A 20,630-nucleotide genomic window follows, 5' to 3' on the forward strand; every position below is an offset into this window, starting at 1 on the left:
AAACTCTACATTGTTCTTAACAAAGGGTATTCTCATGGTCAGAGATAGCATGCTATCCCTGCTTTGAAACAATCATTTTCTCCTCTTTGGGTTCATCTACCCATGCTATTACAGCAATGCAATAAACTCTGGAGCAGTTTGCACCAGAGTTAATTGATCCCAGGTGCATCATCTACACATGCACCCAGGACCACAGCATGTTGAGCCAGGGCAGAGCAGCTGCAGCTGGCAGTGGACCCTTGGGGTCAGTATGCCAGTACAGGACTGCTCCTGCACAGCTCAGTATGCTGCAGGGGGCTGGCTGGGGCACAAATGTGCTCCAGTGCAGGACTAGGGGGCAGGCAGGCCCTGCACTGAAGCATCCACATACCCCAGCTAGCCAGGTCAGCACCTGCATGTGCGATGCTGTGGAGTAAAAAACTTGTACATACAAGTACTATCTTGCTGCAGAGTTAATTAGTTTACTTCTGCCTAATAGCACTGCACATGTAGACACAAAACATTTAGTACAGAGCTAATTTGGCAACTCTGCGGTAAACATCTCATGTAGATATACCTGTAGCAATGGAATATAATGGTCTAGGACAGGGGCAGGCAAAATATGACTCACAGGTCAGATTCAGTCCTCCAGGCAATTTCACCCAGCCTGTGGGTACCCACCAATTAATTGTACCACACCCAGCCCATGCGCCTCACTCCTGCCCTCATGCACAAAAAGGCTCAGCCCAGCCAGGATGCAGAGTTTCGGGGAGGGGCAGCTGCTGCCAGTGCTGCAGCCACTGAGGGACCTGCTTGCTCTGGGTACCAGGTTGGGAAGTGGTGGGTGTGAGTGTCTGGGGTTTGTAGAGTGTGAGGGAGGGTGGGGGAATGTCAGGAACCACCACACACTCCCCCCTATGGCACACAGGCCCCACAGCCAGCAGCAGGCAGTGGACCCTCTGGGTGCTGATGTCCACACAGGTGCTGGCACCCAGCAGTGCATGGCTTACAGCTCCAGGACCTGCACTTGGCGGCACGGAGTAGAGCCAAGTTAGCCCACCCCTATCGTGCAGGGCTGCCCATGACTCACATGCAGCTGCTGTCACTCGCATGCAACCGGGGGGGGGGACCCCACATGATGGAGCCAGATGCCTCCCTGCTCCCTGCCACCACATCCAGCTGCTGGGACTCCACCAGGAAGCAGGGGGCAGGACCCTCCACCACTTCCAGCAGAATCCCAGCAGCTGCATGTGGCGGCAGGGAGTGGGGAAGGCAGTCGGCTCATTGTGCAGGGCTTTCCTCTGGTGGTGCTTGAATGCCAAGAGCTGCATGTGCATTGTAGGGAGCCCCATGTGATAGAGGTGGGCTAACCTGGCTCCACTTCTTGCCACCACATGCAGCTCCCTTGATGCTTTGTGTTGCGGGATACACATTACAGGTATGTTTATGTGGATTGTTTGCTTTTGCCTGAACCCTGGGAAGCACAAGTACCCAGGGCATTACAGTTTGTGTTTCTGAGCCCAGAGAGAGACCGTTGCTGGGACCAGATTAAAGGGCTCAAGGACTGATTCGAGCCAGGCTAGCTGGCAACCTGCTACAGTACCACAGTGGTTAGAATCTCCACTGGACTTGTTACCATGTGAGGAAATCATTTTGAATCACTTTGATCCTTTAGCAGAGAAATAAGATGTCTGGATCTGATATTTCTAGAGCTTAATATGCAGGCCAGTTACCACGCAACTGTAATTTTTGTTTGTTTTGGAAATGTGGTGCTTCTTTTCTCAGTGCCTAGATTGTGTAAAATTGCCAAGTGAAATAAAGAAAATTTAAAACAACAAACCTAAGTTTCCCCTGCACAACATTTCCCCTTATGTGCTTGGAATTAATGATCTCTTTTTCTGTGTCTATGTTAATGTTTGTAGGATGCACATTTTAAAAAGGAAGCAGTTTAGGAGATATATATACATTCATTAAAGAAAACACAACTTAGTCAAGAAAGAATAGACATGGAAGTAGGCATACGTATACATAACTAGTCCTGGAGAGACTCCCTTACATCCACTTTTTTCCTTAAGTCTCTGAATGGGTGGATCAAGTTTCCTAATCTTTTTAAGAATAATCACTTAATGAAAACAGTACAAATGATACCATAATATTGTCTAACTATTATTTATTAAGTTGTTACCTCTCCAAATAGTCCATTTCATTCAGAGATGGCGCTTTCTACACTGTTGATACCCAAGGTACTTTCATTGAGTAAAGTAGACATCTTGCTTACATTCAGACAGCCGTGTTGGATACACTAAACTCTGAGGGACAGAACAGTTAAGATGCATCCAGATGAGTGTGCACATGCATTTCCCTGGGGCCAAATAGCAGTGACACATGATTGTGTCACTGCTACTTGTCCCTGGGGAATGCCCCTGCATGCACACTTGCACACAGTAAGTTGCCCCAGGTGGGGTAGGGAAAGCTCTGGCCAGAACCCCCCAGGGCTCCAGCGGCAGCAATCCAGTGTGAGGGAGCTTGGCCACTAGCCAGAGCATGGCTCCGGCCAGTCAGGCTCTGGTTTTAGACAGCACACTCTGCTGCCACATGCACCACCCTGCTTTTTTCTAGCTCTATTTTTTTTTTACACTGGAATCTCCTGGTGTCAAAAAAAGACCCCCCCAAAAAACCCTGCTGCAAATTAACAATGCAGGGAATGCCTGCATGTGTGGTATGTGCCACATCACAGGTGGGTCTTTGGAGCTGCATACCACATGTGCATGCTTGTCTGGACACCCTCTTGGAGTCTGGGGAATTTTGTGCCCCATACCCATAATTGTGCAACCTGCCATGATATAGACATGCATGGCAGGTTGTATGATTTTTGGGGATGGAACATAACATTCCCCAGATCCCAATCATGTGTCTGCTGGCTGCTAGCTGGGGTTATGGAGGAAGCCTGGCATCGTGCTAATCCTGACGACTGGCATGTCAGAGTATGCAGGTTTGCTATCTTGTCATGCCTGTGGGGGCTGCAGGGCACGGGAGCAATCCTGCTAAATTTAAAGTTCTGGGTGCATGGGTTGCAAGGTTATTGGTGAAACCCCTGCCAGGAACCTTGCAACTGACCTGACAGTTCAGTGTCAGCTGATTTCTGACATCAGGGCCAGGAAGCCTCTGCAGGTTCCAGGCCCAGGGCTACCCAGTTCCCATGCTGAGAATCAGAGGATTGTCATATATTCAATTAATGGTACCACACAAGCCACAAGAATATTCTACACTTTACGTGGAAAATCTTTGTGACCGTTTTGCCACTTGATGGCACCATAAATTGGCTGAACTTGTGTCATCTTTCTATTCATGGTATAATTAGCATGCTAATTACACCATAAATGTCATACCAAGGCCCACAGAATCATCTAGTCCAATTCCCTACACAAATGCAGGAATGCTACTTCTAAATTGTCTCTGTCCAATTCTTATGCAGACTCATTGTGAAAATCTATGTATCATTGTTCACGTGAATCTGCAGTACCTCTTTTGTTACAGTCACTCTCTCCCACAGCAGATGAAAATGAAGCCCTGAGTGAAACAGGGTAGATTTTTGCAGTTTGCTTTCTGATTATTGTGTGATAGAGCAGACACACACAAGAATCACCACAGATTCATCTAAACCATGGGAAGCCCTCCTCCTCCTCCAGCTTTTAAAATAATTATAACTGTTTCAATTAAATAATTTGATCTTGAAATCTAGAGGCCAACTTCTTAGTCAGTATAGATAAGCACTGAAGTAAATGGTGTCATTTCAGTGCTCATCTACATTGGCTAAGATACGCCAGCTGATAACATGGTCCCCAATATCCAAGCTATCACTTTAGATACCTGAAGCAGAACAGAAATAAATTGTTAGCCATATTATTCTGAAGTTTAACAGGAAGCAGAGTAGGATGTTACCATATATACTAAGGGTATGTACAGAAGTGCTCCGTTGATGTTTAAGTGCTGTAATATAGAGCACTCTTTATAGCACGATACAGTTCCATCACTCTTAAAACATGACAGAAATGGAGTGTTTGGTGCAGGGGGCTGTGAACCTCCCTACACTTTCCTGACTGAGGAGGCAGGGGGCACTATGCAGCTTCCCGGGGCTTCTCCACTGGTCAAAAATATGACCAGCATACAGAAGTTATTTAAAGGACTATAGGTTGCTAGTGTGCTGTAAAATTTAGTGCTTCAATTTTAATATCTCATTTAACAAGGGTTAATTTAAAGCACTGTACCCATTTTTAAAGTGCTGTAAGGCTGTGCACTTCTGTTAAGTCACAGCAATAAAGTGCTTTAAATGACAAAAAAGCAACTTCCGTACACACCCTAACTGTCTATAAGCACCTGAATTTGCAATTTGGTCTCTAAGGCTGTGTCAAGACAAGTATGGCCATGTGATGCCACAAGCATGGCTTCAGCACCGCACATTTAAATCTTCACTGTGCTGCAAAGGTGCACTGCCCAGCGTGTGCTGTTCCACATTTTTTCCCTTGGTGGTTTTTTTTTTTTTTTGACCTCTGGAGAGGGAAATCACCACTGCTGCAGCCCCGGGAGGCCCCCAGGACCCTAAGTAAGGCTGCTGGGGCCAGCCCAGTGCCCCACCCCACCTGGGGTAACTCACCACATGCCAAAGTACCCCTGGCATGGGCATTCCCTGGGGAACCAAATGTCCATGCTTATCTGGATGTGCCCTAAATGTTCTTCGCTTATCTCCCTAAGTAAAATGCCTCCAGAAGGAAAATTTTAGATTTGATTAAGTCTGATTTTCATGTAATCAACAAGTAACAAAGCAACTGCTCCATTTCATAATAGCTGTGAGAATTTAAGTGTGTACCTTTTGAAATTAAAATGAAAAACTATTACTAGTTGAGAAGGATGGAATTATTCACTTAGTCTTTCCGTAACACCAAAGAAGAATAAAGAGCACGATGAAGATGAAGACGAGTGTGTTGACACAGAAAGAGACTGAAGGCACTAAAGATTATGTAAAGCAATGCATATGGCACGTCATTCCATCAGAACACTTTGGAGGGCAAAACAATTCAATTCAGCAATCTGAATTTAACAATTTAACATTTGTTATTTTCTGAGGCTATCCACTACAAATAAAGTTATGCTGATATGTCTTAGCCTTCCTTTTAATGCGTTGTCTAGAATGTTTACTGTTCTTTAAATCTATAAGAAAGAGTTATTTAACTCTTTATTTTCTGTATAATGGCCATTGTCACTGTTAATGTTCTCATTATACTATTTAGCTAAGATTTTTGAACAATATGCCTTTTGTAATGAGTTTTATTTTCTTCAACAGTGGTTGCATCTACACAAGACACCAACTGTGCAGTCATTACTGGGTAGTCATTTAGAACTTCTTTATACAAGTATTAAATGTGCATAAAAAAAGTACTAAATGACTGTGCAGTTACTGTGCAGTAGTGCTGCCAAACAGCTTTTTCATGACACTGACTGCACAGTAGCCCAAGACTACTGTGCAGTAGCATCACCTCATGCTTCCTCCCATGCGACACAACTTCACAGTAGTCACAGGCTATTGTGCAGTCAGTGTCTTGTGTAGACATGGCCAGACTGTATAAAATGTCTCAACTTTCTCCTCCAAGTTTCACTCTTAGACATCAATCAAGTTTTTCTGAAATACAAGCACCACTAGAGAACAGTAGGTGAAAAATGCCATCATGTCAAAACATGACAGAGGAGGGTAGGGCTCAGAGGAGGGCTAGGAGGGTAATCCTGGGAGGAGGGTAGGGCTAGGATTCAGAGTGACTTAGACAAATTGGAAGTTTGGTCCAAAACAAATCTCATGACGTTCAACAAGGGCAAATGCAAAGTCCTGCACTTAGGACAGAACAATCCCATGCAGTGGTGCAGGCTGGGGCTGACTGGCTGGACAGCAGCTCTTGCAGAAAAGGATGTGGGGGTTACAGTGGGCAAAAAGCTGAATATGAGGCAGCAGTGTGCCAGCAGTGTGCCCTACAGTGGGCAATATGAGCCACCAGGGTGCCATTGGTAGGTGTGTTGCCAGAAGGTCAAGGGAAGTGATTATTCGCCTCTATTCAGTACTGGTGAGGCCACTTCTGGAGTACTGTGTTAAGATTTGGAGCCCCCACTACAGAAAGGATGTGGACAAATTGGAGAGAGTTCAGCAGAGGGCAACAAAAATCGTGAGGGGACTGAAGGACATAACTTGTGAGGAAAGAGTGAGGGAACTGGGCGTATTTAGTCTAGAGAATAGACTAGGTGGGATTTAATAGCAGCTTTCACCTACCTGAAGGGGAATTTGAAAGAGGATGGAGCTGGACTCTTCTCAGGGTTGGCAGATGACAGAACAAGAAGCAATGGTCTCAAGTTGCAGCAAGGGAAGTTTCAGTTAGAAATTAGGAAGAATTTTATTAGCAGGTTATTAAAACACTGGACCAGGTTACCCAGAGAGGTGGTGGAAGCTCCAACCTTGGAGGTTTTCAAAACCCGGCTAGACAAAGCCTTGGCTGGGATAATCTAGTTAGGGCTGGTCCTGCTTTGAGCAAGGGGTTGGACTATATGACCTCCTGAGGTCCCTTCCAACCCTAACTTTCTACAATTCTATGAGAATTAATTCTTCATAACCTGAGACATGGGCAGTCAGCATAGACAACAATAAAATCTTCAAACCCTCAGACAGAAGCTTTCAACAATATTTTGGATTTCCTTTGGAAAATTGAGCCTCCATAGTCTGGAGAACCATCTCAGAACAGTCACTGTTGCCATGGACCACAAAGTAGTGCCAGAAGCATCTAGGCGTGTTTGTAGGGATGTCTTTGCACTTGTGACTCAGCAACCATGGTCAGCAACCAGGGCTTCCTTCAGTTCTGATGGAAAGATATTTCCAGTGTTATTAACATGTTCTTATATTCAGAGATCATACTGTGCATGACATAGTAAATATTAAAGTCTGCATGGGGGCACCCCAAATGGATGTGATGTCCTCCCAAAAAGAGAAGAAAAAACGCTATTGAGGAAATATTTCCCTTTTTCTGAAAAATAAAATACTTTAATAGCAATAAAACTAGGAAGCTTTTGACAAAAAGGCTTTGAAGTAGGATCGTATGTCATTAATCAGAAGCCAACATGAATACTCCATCTCTATGACCTCCACCCTTTCTTGGAGTTATTTTGTTGTTTATATATGTTACTTTCAAACTCTAGTACAAAACTTCATCAGCACAAAACAACTCTTTTTTATGTTCCCTCTTTTTCATATTTTCATAGTTGACAGGGCATTTACTCCTGTCTTGATAAGTGGGCAAACAGCTCCCAGATCTGGAGCCAATCTCTGGGTCAGCCAGTTGGAGCAGCTACAAGAGTACTGAAAAGCCTACCATCCCTTAGGAGGCTGACAGTGCTGCTTTCAGAAATTGCTCAGTCTCTCTTCATGCTGTGTTGGCCTGTGGCCTTCTACTTGAAGTCCTCTCCTTCATTTTATAAATTGGCAATTACCTTCTGATTTTTCAGTGATTATTTCTGAGTAAAATGGTTGTTCTAACTTTACACTGACAACATAAACATTCTATGAATTAATTCAACCGTTATGCTCACATTTATCTCTATGAAACTTTCAGTGAATAAACAACACAACTTTTATTCAAAGTTAAATACAAAGGGATATTCTGAAAGAGTAAAGGCCCAGAGGAAAATCTAGAAATGTAATACAAATCACAGCTGAAGCTTCCCATTTGACTTTTGGCTGATACTATTTTCCCTAGACCAGTACGTTTGAAACTGGGGTACTTGTACCCTGGGTAGAGGAGGTACACAGCACTTTGCCAAGGGGGATATACCTAAATGTTAATAATGGCAGTGTATTTCTATATGCACAGTGCCTAGTGGGGAAGACCAGGAGCAATGGATACAAACTCCTGGAAAGCTGCTTCAGGCTCAATCCCAGGAAAAAACTGCTCCAGTCAGGGTGTCTAGACTGTGGAATAAACTTCCTCCAGTGGTGGTGCAATCACCTACCCTGAAAGTCTTCCAAAGGAGACTGGACAGTCACAGTTGTCTTTTCCTGCCTAGTGCAGGGGGACTGGACCCAATGATCTACAGGATCCCTTCCAGCCCCTTACAATCTATGAATCAATTAATCTATTCACATCTGATTTTCACGAGACATTATGACTTTCCCACCAGATGGGGGACCTGTTCATCAGGACACTCAGTCGTTATGTTTGGCATCCTGTACCCATCTTATCCACTGTTTTCCATCCATTGGCCTTCCAAGATATCTAGAAGTTAGTACTCCTAACTTTTCCAGTGTTTCCACTTAGGCCATATATGATTTGCTTTCCAGTCACCCAAGCCTATGGTTCAATCTGTTCCTGATGCCTGCTTTGGTTCATGATGCTAACTGGTCTCTATGATTTCTACATTCACGGATCAATAGCTGCACCAGGCCATGTTCCAGCAAGTCCTATAGTAGTTATATCAGTATAAGACCACTTTTACTATACTACATGTACAGAGAAGAGAATAAGTTAAATGGGCCTAATGTACTTTTATACTCATATAATTGTATCCATGCACACAGCTTTACAGGAATAATTGTTTCTATTAAAAACATATACATGTAGCTGAAATAGCTGTAGTGGTGCAAAATTACCTGTTGAGTAATCCTCAAGTACAAATCCAATATAGCTATTAAGGGGATAGTCAGTGCAAATGAGACAGAAACAAGGCATCAAGCCTATACTGCTGGTCAGCATATGAAAAAACAATGACAAAGTATTTAAGCAGTTTTGTTTCGATGTATTTGAAAGGTTCAATTATTGGGACTGTTCAGGTTTTTTGTATTTTATGTCCATGTTTCTGACAAATGTTAATTTAAAATATTATTGAAATGATTCCCAGAAAATGGGAACATGTTCTGAGCACCAAAATATTCCATTTCAAACATTTCCAAAAGGAAGACACTTTAATTTTTGTCATTAAAGTATTATAATGATATGCTACAGTCCAGCTCCTTGTGCTCAAGTGATCTTAGCACATTTCTCTCTCCCAGGAACTAAGTGTTGTCTAGGGGCATATGTAGATGAAATGGGGGCCCTAAATTGAAGCAGTGGGTTTTGAAAAACACCTCTTCAATTTAAGGCCAAGTAAACCCCTGTGATGTACACACACCTGTGCACTTACTTGCCTCTTCAGTGGTAGGGAGGGGAGGGGAATCTGCCAGCAGGTTGAGCAGTCCCTGGGCTGCAGTGGGGGAGGCTGGTGCTTCCCCCCACATGAGTGGCAGCCCTCCCCTCCCCGCCAGGCAGCACCTGCACACAGGTACCTAGCTTGGGCGGTCCTGGTGGGCACCGTAGCCACGAAGGGAAGAACCGGGCCCCCGTGCAGCTCAGGCAGGCTCCGAGAGAGGGAAAAAAAAAGATCAGGCTTGCCGCTTTTTTCTTTTCTTGAGCAGAGCCTGCCTTCCTGGGCTGTTGCCAGGACGCCTGCATGGGCTTCCTGCAGAGCCCCTTAGCTGCACGGAGCCCGGCGCTTCACTCCATGGGTGTAGGGCAGCAAACTAAAGCTCCTTGGAGGAGTTTTAGTTTGCTGTGCCCCAAGTCACTTAAGGCACATTACGAATTTGCTACAGTGGCTGGAATTACTGTGCAATATGCCGCTGACACATGCAAACACCAACACCATTAAAGCAATGCAAAAGCATTTAACACACTTCAAAGTGTCATGCACATGTGCCCCTCATTTCATCTACACACAGCCTAGAAGGCCAGTCATAGGTGTGGGAAATTTTAGCTTCATTCTAAAATAGAATATTCGAAATTTAAAAAATTCCATGGTAGAAAATTCTGACATGAAATTAATTTCTGAAGATCAAATTACTACGCTTTAAACTCAAATATTATGCTATAAAGCATGTATTTAGTTTCTAAGTTCTTTGGGGCAGGCACAATCTTTTCTTGATATGTCTACATCGTGCAAAATCCAGTGTAGGTTTGTTCTGTGACTGGATCCAGTGAAAGCTGCTACGATACAAACAATAAGTAATAAAAGTAGTTGACAATGCACTCATTATTGCTGCACTTAGCTGCTCGCTCTAAGAGTGAAAACGTGATGTTGACGGATGCACATAGAAATGCGGCAGACAATTACCAGTAGGATATGATGTGTGGTATTCCCTAGCCTGTATTTACAAGGCTATGAACAGAATGCGCTACATCACAGTTTTTATGAACATTCAATTTTGAGTCATACTGAGTTGCCTTGTGAAGTGAAATCAGACTGTACACAAATGAGGCATCCTCTAAGTGACAGAAGCATAGGGTCTAATGGAAATCTAGGTACCATTGGGGGGGGATGTACGTGAACAGGTAGTAAGGTTAGACAGGGCCAGATTAACTGATAGGCAAACTTGGCGTGCACCTAGACACCCTGAGCTGGTGGGGTGAAGGCCACTACCTCTCTCCGCAGTGGCGCAAATGGCCCCATCCACCTCACCTCACCTCACCTCCCTATCCTTTTGTCTGGATACCTGGGGGACAGGGTTGTGCTAGGTAAATATAATTATTTTTCAATTTTGACCCAGTCTTTTTTTTTCATTCTCTCACCACGCAGCCACAGTGAGCAATACAAAACAAACAAGAAGGCTTATTTGCATATTCAATTTGCATATATGGGGACTATAAAAATAAAATATGCAAATGAGTCCTCCCCTCACTTACTCATAATTTACCAGTGAGTGAGTTAGAGCGGGGTCCCACACCTCTGCAGCAGCAGCACCCAGACAGGAAGAGGTTCTTTCCCCTGCCAGAGCCCAGCTGTTTGAGGGAAAGGCTGGCCTTTAGCCCTCCCCCCCACCCCAATCCTTGCCTAGGGCCTACTAAATGGTTAATTTGGCTCTGAGGTTAGAGTTCTGTTGCTGTTGTAGTTGTGGTGGTCCAGGAAGTGTACCAGAAGCAAGGATTTTTTGTCCTTTTACTGGACCAACTCCAAAATTGGGAGAACTGTTGAACAAGCTTTTGAGACTCAAGGAAAGGTGCTTGATGCCTGAAAACTTGTTCAACAGCTCTCCCAACTACACAATGGGTCCAATAAAGGATATCACAAAAAATCCTTGCCTTTTAGTATCGGTAAAAAGAGACAAAGGATTTTTCTTTCAGTCACCTTTGGAGACAGATTTTTACAGGAAACAATGATGAAAACATGGGGTCAGATTCTTTTCTCCATGACATTAACATGCAGTAAGAGCATAGTTATCTACATTTTGGTCTGATTTTTTTTACACTGGAACAATTCCCATTTTACACTTGTATAAATGACAGGAGAAACAAATCCAAAGACATTATTCTGAATTAACACCAGGATAAATGAGAGCAAGCCACAACTAATTGGGCCAGTAACATTCATATTTTAGGATCAACTTAAATAATTAAGTGACAGTTGATCAAATATCAATGTCAATACCTAAATTCTATATGACTGGGAGGGGTTATAGGTTATAAATCACTGAAGCAGTTGACACATAACATGTTATACAGACGACTATTAAGATATTTTGCCAGGTAACAATGTATGAAATCCTGTAATTCCCAATGATAATATTTGTGCCTTACAGGTATCTAGGGGGGAAATAGGAGTCAGCTGTCTTAGCACCATTTTAATTGGAGGCATGTAGCAACTCTGTACCCAAAATTTTTTTTGTATTTTCACCTTGAAAATCATAAATGGAAAAGTGTAATTTTACAGCCAGCAATAATTCATAATATAAAATGAATCCCTGGCTAGCTAGACTCTCCTGGTTAGCCAGACTTACAATAGTATGCCCTTGCTGAGATTGTAATTAAAGTGTATATGATACATGCTGTATATCAAGTAATAAGATGTGGAAAGTGGTGTTTCATTTAAGAACATTTTATGTAGAAAATAATTCATATCGTTCTTTAAACTAACTGTAAAACTATTGTGGTTCATGATGTTAATAACCTGTCTATTAGGGATGCCTTAGTATACAGTGATCAGATGAAGTAAGTGATTCTACGGGAACTGAAGTATGTAAATTATACTGTTTCAGTAATGGAGAAAATAAAATGTAGATAGTTTAGGGTTTGGGCTAATGGCTCCTTGCCAAAATCTGAATTTAAATAATAGAGCATTTTCACTGATCCTGAATTCACCCTGTCTATGCTTCTGAGCTCAGGCTGCAATCTTGTGTCCCTTTTGAAGAACAGCAAGTTCAGCACTTCTGCACCCGCTGTGTGGAGTAAGGGACAGAGAATTTACACGTTAGCCTTGTGTCCATACTGACCCTCTGGTGACAATCAGCTGCAATGCCCTCTTGTTCTTTGGCTTACGGTGTCTCATAAACATTTAGGGTATTTTTGAAAGACTGCCTCCAATGGCACTGGGAAACTGCAGGAGGAGAGGTCATAATTCATCTGAAATATTCTGCAGTTTTTCATTTTATTATCTGTTCTCTTAGATATTACAAACCATTACATTTACTCTCTTACCCAGTACTAAATTTAATAACTTCCTTGGCTAATCTAATATTATTTAACCTTGACTGGAAGACCACATAAAATAAAGAAATCATCATTTTCTGTAGTAATGTGTTGCAGTGTTAATGCCACTATTAAAAGCGTGTGCTAATCTGACTTGAATTTGTTGTCTTCTGCTGCCAGCTATTCCTTCTTGTTATGACTTTCTCAGGTGCAATGAAGGGCCCTTTGCTATCTTGTATTTTCTCCCCAGGAAGACAGTTTTACATTGTGAACCCATTGCCTCTCCATTGTTTATTTAATAAACCAAACAGATTGAGGTCTTGCTGTTTGATCTAATCATTTGATCAAAACATAGCCTTATTGATCAAATCATTTGTGGTTCTCGTTCTTCAGTGGCCCAATTAAAATGTGGATACTATGCTCCAGAACTTATTCCATCTCTAAAACATGTGATGCTTTGCCACTGCTAGCCTCCAAAGTATGTCTCTCACCTCAGGAATCCAATGCTACCCAAGAAGATGCATACCTCTCCCATTCTGGCGAAAGGCAACCTTTTGTGACTCCCAAGAGGGTTTTTATTCTGCTATTGCATATGCCCAAATCCATGGCCATTTTAACATAATTTCTTTGCCTAACTCCCATTGTGGCTCAAAATAACTTCCTGAAGTCCATACACAAAAGAAGCCTGTAGAGGTACTTGAGCCCAAGTCTTTTGCTTTCTTTCTGCCTGTGCTCTGAAATCCTTTGTTGGTCACATAATACCTAGTTCCCAGGCATGTCAATGCAGTGCTCAAATTCATTTCTGAAAAGATTTGAAAATTACAAGCATCTGCGCAGCACCCTGCCTATTTTACTACAGATGTTACAATAAAGTTGTATTAATCTATATTTCCATCTTCACCTTTCATTGTTATAATTAAATTGTTTGGTTAAGCTTCTTAACCTAATTACCAAATGAAATTATTCTTATTCACACCCTTTGTTACCTCTTACCCACCAGCCCCAAATCTTGCTTGAGTTGGAAAATTCTCAAACCATGTTTTTAGCTCCTAAACTTTCCTAAGTCTTCCAAGGTCAGGCCAAACTGCCAAAACATTCACAAATCCTATGAAGTTAACAGAACACCTTTGTCATGAAGTTGTTAAAGCTCTAATGCTATTGGAGTCTCAGCACATTTTATCATCATGTTAAGCCAATAATCTAAAGTAAATTAGAACTCAAACAGGAATATCTACTTCAGGAAGATCTTAAAAACAAACCAAGTCTTCTGGGTAACTTCCCCAGAAATGTTAATTGAACCTAGTCAAAAACGAAAAGTTCAGATTTTCAGTAGGAACCTTTGTATATGATATAATAAAAAGCAAAATATTTTTATTTGGAAAAGCTGCTATGGGAATTGGTAGTCTTGGAGAGATATAGCCATATCAGTCCCAACTATCGAGATGGATCAATAAAAGATATCACCCACAAAAATCCTAGTCATGGGGGTTGTAATTTAGGTGCCTTTTTTCTTGTTCAGTTCTATTAGGTAGGCTCCCCTACTAAACTAATCAAGCACCGCTATTTCCACCCTTTATGAGCTGTGCATTGTGTAAGCTAAAGTCTAGATGAAAAACCCAAAAGATAGAGGAGAATAGGTGCGTGGGACACATGAATTACAATTTTCATAAGGAACTGCAGTGGCATTTGCAAGTCAAAGTGCTTAGGCTTTGGTGGTTGTTTTTTTAATGCAAAGTAAAGAAATGGTCTACGGTACGAAGGCTGAAAACACAATTTTTCATTCAAAGTATATTGCATGTGTAACCCGGGCAGTACTTCAAGATGTACCCCTTCTCCAAGTAAAGGGATCAGAGCAGGTGCACAAGCACTGTGGGAGGTGTAGGGACCCTCCTTCCCCTATCAAGCAGAGCCAGACCACGAATGGGGACTTAACCATACACCTTTTAATGAGAAAAACAGTAGTGGGAACATAATATGTATAAAGCAGAAGGTATAGGGGACACTACAATGCCCCAAGGGGGCAGAATTCAATAAAGGTTAGGCACTTACAATCACAGACATATTCATCCAGTTGACAAAAGACAGGTTTAATAAAATATAAAACACAAACAGCAGAACAAACAGTACTGGTTGGGGAATATATAATGTACAAAATACAAAATGTCAAATAACAAGAAATTTAGGGCCTAGGTTCCTGGAGCGGGGATAGAGGTGAAACACAATGACCCCCCTTCCACTGCAACAAGAATTTCTCCCTGTCACTTTTCTCACCCCAGTTCATCATCCCAGCTGGTACTTTAACTCAGATCTCCCACAAAGTAGGCTATCACACAACCACCAGTGCTGGTACTGCTACAAGCTGCTAGCCGTTTTGACCTTCCAGGAGCCCCAGCCTCACGTCAAGCTTCCTGGCCTCTTGCTGGAGGAGCTGGAAGCAGAGCTGGGAACCTCTCAGGTCGCTGCTCAGATCCTTGCTGGAGTGGGGGAACCTCTCCTGCTGGCTGCAGCCTCTCGTAGGTGATCGTGGAGCCCAGCGGGGAGCCTCTCCTGCCAGCCGCACACCGCGCTGCTGAGGGTCCCACTGCTGCCTGCAGGTCCTGCTCCTTCAGGTTATTCTGGGGCAACTGCTCCTGCCCTGCTGGCCCAGCTCTTGCCAGCTCTTTGAAACTCCTTCCTCGTGGTCCCTCGCTGGTCTTGTCCAAGTTAGTTGAGCTGCCCCTTTTATCCCCTTCCAGGTGAGCCAAGGGGCCAATCAGGGGACATGGAAGGTGAGTCTCTGGGGCCTGATTGGTGAGGAAAGGGAATCCCAATCCCTCCAATCATCTTTTACCCTTTCAAACCCCCAGGCCAAATCATTACCATCTAGCCTGTCACACATGGAGTATTTTTTTCACCATCCCTAACACACATCCCAACAAGGAATTCTTGTGTGTGTTTATGATTATGTATGTAAGACTTTGGTTGTTCTGGATATCTTATAGAGTTTCCTTTAAAAGAGGAATAGGCCCTGATTTTCAAAAGGGACCTGCTAATCTACACTTTCTGAAAATGAGACCCTCTATGGAATTTAAATTTAAGCAACGAAAGAACAGAGATATTATAAATATCTTGTTTTCGAAATTTTGGCCATATGGGTGTTATATACTGAATGGTTAGTATGTAGGTGACTTGGGATATCTGCTTACTTGTGTGTAAGTATCAGATAAATTATTTTTCTGGAAGTCTGTTAAACCCTAGCTTAATCCTTGACCATACATCAAAAAATACAGTAAATCTTACAAATAAACTCTGGTTAATAAGTAAAATAACTGATATTATTTCCTTGGGCAACTGAATGTTTATTTAAATTAGGGATAAGAGAACAAGTTTGCATAAAATGGAAAGCAACTCAACCCTTGACTTTAAAATTAAAGCTGACCAAAATTAAAAGGAGAAAACAATTCATTATTACCCCTTTTTGCACATTCTGCCTGGCATCACCAAATTAATAGGGCACTGGACTGAGAGCAGGATACCTGTTTCTCTCCTATCCTTTCCCTGTCCCAGTTTTCTATACTGACATCTTTTTAGAGCAGGGATTTGTACAGCGTCTAGCACAAAGGGACTTTGATCTCAGAAAGATGGTCATTCCAGTTTTTCAGACACTGACTTCAGACTATGTAGCAGTCTCAAACACTTCATCTTATTTTATACTAAATACAGTTTCTTTTTTCCATTAGTCAGAGCCCCATTTTTCAAGTCTCAGAGTCTGATTCTACTCCATCTATTAGGCGCCTAAGTTAACTCACATGCCTAACTGCAATTCTATGACATCCTGCTAGAGTCCCTGAAAAACAGTTAATATTAAATCTGGTCATCCTTGTCCTCATACTTTTTAGGTAAGACAAGTGTCACAAAATTATCTAAATAATGGATTTTTAGGGACTTGAGTCAGGTGGAATAAAATTACATTAAGTTGCCTAAGGGCGTGTCTAAATTTGAATTTAAGCATGGACATTAAGCAATTTTTGACTGGTGTTTACACGTGCAGGGACTTAGTGCGCTTGGCAGTTCCTGCAGTCTTGCCATGTGCCCCTAGTGGCTAGGCAGACCTGGCACTGAAGTTAGTGCCAGGTCATGTCTACATGTGTATTAATGTGCTTTAACTAATTGCACCTAAATTTGATACCTGCATTTGCAGATATCAAATTTAGGTATGATTACCATTTTACCATTTTTAATATTCATTAAGGGCACACAAATGTAGACACGTGCCTGTAATGTACATTAAATTAGGCTAATGTGCATTAATGCATCTCCTGTAGATATGTCCTGAGCCTCCTAATATGTCTAAGAGACCAAATAAAATATGGCCCTCATTTCTTTCATCCAGCCTTCTATTGCAGCCAGTCATAGTCTGTCCAATATTAACATGGAAATTCCAAGTCAATGGGAGTTTTGTCCTTTGTTTCACTGGTGCCAGGATTTTACCCATGATGGCTAGTGCACAGATTCCCATTGACTTTAATGTGTGCCAGATCAGGCCACTAGGACATTCCAATGCCAAAACATTTGCTCTCCTAAAGCATGGTATTTAGCCCCAGGGATAAAAGCCATCTTTGATTCAGAAGTAACCAAGGGAGATGGATTTCATCTGCAGCATGAAAATCATCCCACTTCTTCCTTTGTGTTAATATAGAAATGTTAACAAAAGACTCCTGTGAGCATTTACTAGTTTCCTCCTGTTATTCAGTAACCATTTTTTGGCAAGAAAAAATAAAAATGTTACTATGACTTTATGCAGAGCCTTAGATCTCAGAGTATCTGAGACATTGGGCACATCTACACAAAATACACTCATGCCCATTAACCTAATTTAATGTGCATTATGTGCATGTATCTACAATGAGCATTAAAAATGGTGAAATTAGGCTAATCACACCTAAATTTGATACCAGCAGCTGCAGGTATCAAATTTAGGCCTGATTAGTTAAAGACCATTAATGCACGTGTAGATACAACCCGACACTAACTTTAGTGCTAGATCTGCCCAACCACTTGGGGCACATGGCAGACTTTGCACTAACTTTAATGCCAAGTGCACTAACTTTAGGGCCAAGTCCCTACACATGTAGACACCTGCCAAAAATCATTTAATGTGCATTAGCTTAATGTGCATTGAATTTAGTTGCACTTAAATACACTTGTAGATGCACCTATTGATGAATTAATTGAACATGTTGAATAAATTATTTGATTAATTTGAAATATTTTAAATAAATGCTTCATCTGCTTCCTCATATTCTATGTAGTAGTAGTAAAGGCCAACATTTTCAAATCTGAATTACTAATATTAGACACCACAATCTACCATCTGGCAAATTAAAAAAAATAAAAAGCATGCAAAGAATACAAGATTTAAGGGACAGAGAAAGTACAAGAGGGAGTGTGATGCTTTAGCCAAGTGGTCAGTACATTTTACAGTACGGTACACTTGAGCCGAGTGGTCAGTTTAGAGTGGGAATCCCCCCCTCATTGTCCCTTGTGAACCTGTTTGTGTTCCAAAAACAGATCTCTCCTCTCACCCCTGCCACCAACAACCAACAGCTATTATATTCAAAAGAACCATAACAGAAAAGGAGAAGAAATATCTCCATCCCTGCATCAGTCACTGCCAAAGGGCACTGAACCAGGGAAGCCTACAAGCTCACTAGGACCTTCAGCCTAGCCAGTGCCTGGCATGCACTCCAGTCCTCCCCCAGAGGATGAGAGAAGGGATGACTGGCAATACTTCTTTAGCCCAAGGAAGCATGTTAGCTTTGTAGGCACTTCAAGAACATTGAAGCAAAAGAGGGAGTGTAGGCACCTACAGGGTTAGGTGGTAACTGAGAAGAAGTATGTTATCCCCATATGTAAAATGAGGATAAGTGCACTGCCTTCCATCCCAGCATTGTTTTAGAGTAAATACTTTAAAGATTCCATGGTGCTCAGATACTCTAATAATGGGGGACATTTTTTTAAGGTTGGAAATCACCACTGAAGTTAATGGGACAACTCACATAACATACTGCTAAGACTGAGTAAGGGGTTAAGGGTTGATCTCTGATGCAGAACTTTAGGATGTGGGCCAGCGTACTTAGCAGCATTGGCCAAATTCATAATTGAAATAAGCAGGTGCAAATTCATTGCACCTGTCTTTCCTGAGTGACATGCCCATTCAGTGCCTTATTAATATGAAGTTGGAGAAAGTTAAATCAGATCTTTAAAAAATAACAAAACTGGGCATTCAAGTAATGAAAGCATAAGATGAGCTTCTTGTTTTCAAAGCATATGAAACAGCAAATTATCAACATTTCCTGCCTCTTAACAGTATTAATATTTAGCTTACCACAGTGACTTCATTGTGCCTGTATATTTAACAGTTCAATTAGTCATTCCCAAGTGAAACATTCTAATTGATTATTTTTCTGCCTCCACTAGTGATAAAGGTAATGGATGTTTTTGTCAAGTAAATTGACTTCCTCTCAATATCTTTTTCTTGATGTCACTGCCTCTCAAGGAAATGGCACAACGTATTTCTATATATAGACAAGTGGCAGGCAAAAAGGGAGAGAGCCAGTCATGTATTTCCTGACAGTGCACATTTCATACCAGTTTAATTACTGCAACTTACTCTCTTGAGCTACTGCTATCTCAGCCAGCTTTCCAGGAGGAAGGGAATAACCTGGATGTTAACAGATACTGCTTAAATACAAAAATGAAATGAATCAAATGCCCCAGGATAAAGTCAGTGGTTTTGACTTGGGTAAAACTGACTTTCTTAGAAGAGGATAAAACAGAACCTTTGTCCTAAGAACTATGCTTCACAAGAATGTATATGCCATTTTGCCAGCCCTCCAGCCAGGCTGCACTAGAAAAACAGAAAACAGCTGCACAAAAAAGGCAATCAATTCCACATTCACACAAATGTTGTAAACTATTTTGTATTATCTACAATACTTGTGTATTAGCTCTGTGCTCTGATAGCTGCTCCTAGTAAGAAATGACTGAACAAGGAAAGAGGGAGATTACTTTAATTCCAGGTTTTCTCTGTCTCTCCCTCACTGCTCCATCACCTAGAATGGCTTCCCTACCTATCAGCACCTAATAAACATCCTAGCTGTCATTGGAATCCCATCATAAGGCAAGCTAGTGTGAAAACATTTTTATACCCAAAGCAAACTATTGGCTTTTTGCCAGTTTACTTCTGTTTGGATACCAATAACTTTGGCATTTTTCCAGAACGCTTTTACAATTGTTGAAGGTGAAAAATAGCCATTACTGATAAAAAAAAATCTGGTTTTGCTAGTCAACAGTGATTCTTTCAACATAGATTTGGGCCTGAAGAAAGAGGAGGCCTGGCACTGCAGTGCTGTAAGAAATCTCAGACGTAGGTTCAAGAAGGATTAATGAAGGATTCCTAGTGAGCTAGTGTGGCTTCTTGTGGCTTCCTTTCTTATGACATGGAGTTATGGAACAACCACAGCATTGGGGTGAATTCATTTAATCACTGGCTGTGGTCTTGTCACATGCACAAGTTGAGGAAAATGGTCCTACGAATAAGTCTGCATGGATAACCTTCAAAGAAAATCTAGATTCTAGCCAAGGATGTTGCTAGAGGCCATTATTCTAATATAATAAAAGCCATGGCACTTTCAGTTGTGTGTCTGTCTGTCCACAATGCTCTGGGCCAACTGGGCATGCACTGCCCAGAGCTTTATTGACAGACAGACACACAGGCAAGGTGAGGCAGAGAAGGAGGCAGAGTCTGTGGGGACCAATGTGTGCTCTGCTGCTGGGGGGGAGGGGAGGCAAGGGGCATGGTACACAGCTGCAGGGTGCCACACAGGGAGTGGGTGCAGGCATGGGTGAAGGATGCGTGGGCAGCATCCACCAGCTGCAGCATGTGGGCGCAGGGGGGGCGCACACCCCACCCACTCCCCAAAGGGCACCCTGGGGCTGTACGCCAGGACCCCTGCATTGGAATTGCCCACCAGCTGCAGTCTTGGGGCATGCAGGGGCGTGGTGTGCAGGCAGTGTGGGGAGCTGGCCTGGGGCATGCCTGCAGGCTGCAGCACATGGCCACAGGGCAGGGAGCACCCCTCATGCCCA

This window comes from Gavialis gangeticus, unplaced genomic scaffold (assembly GCF_001723915.1).
Source record: "Gavialis gangeticus isolate Ggan-Ray unplaced genomic scaffold, GavGan_comp1, whole genome shotgun sequence".
In the NCBI taxonomy this organism is placed as follows: Eukaryota; Metazoa; Chordata; order Crocodylia; family Gavialidae; genus Gavialis; species Gavialis gangeticus.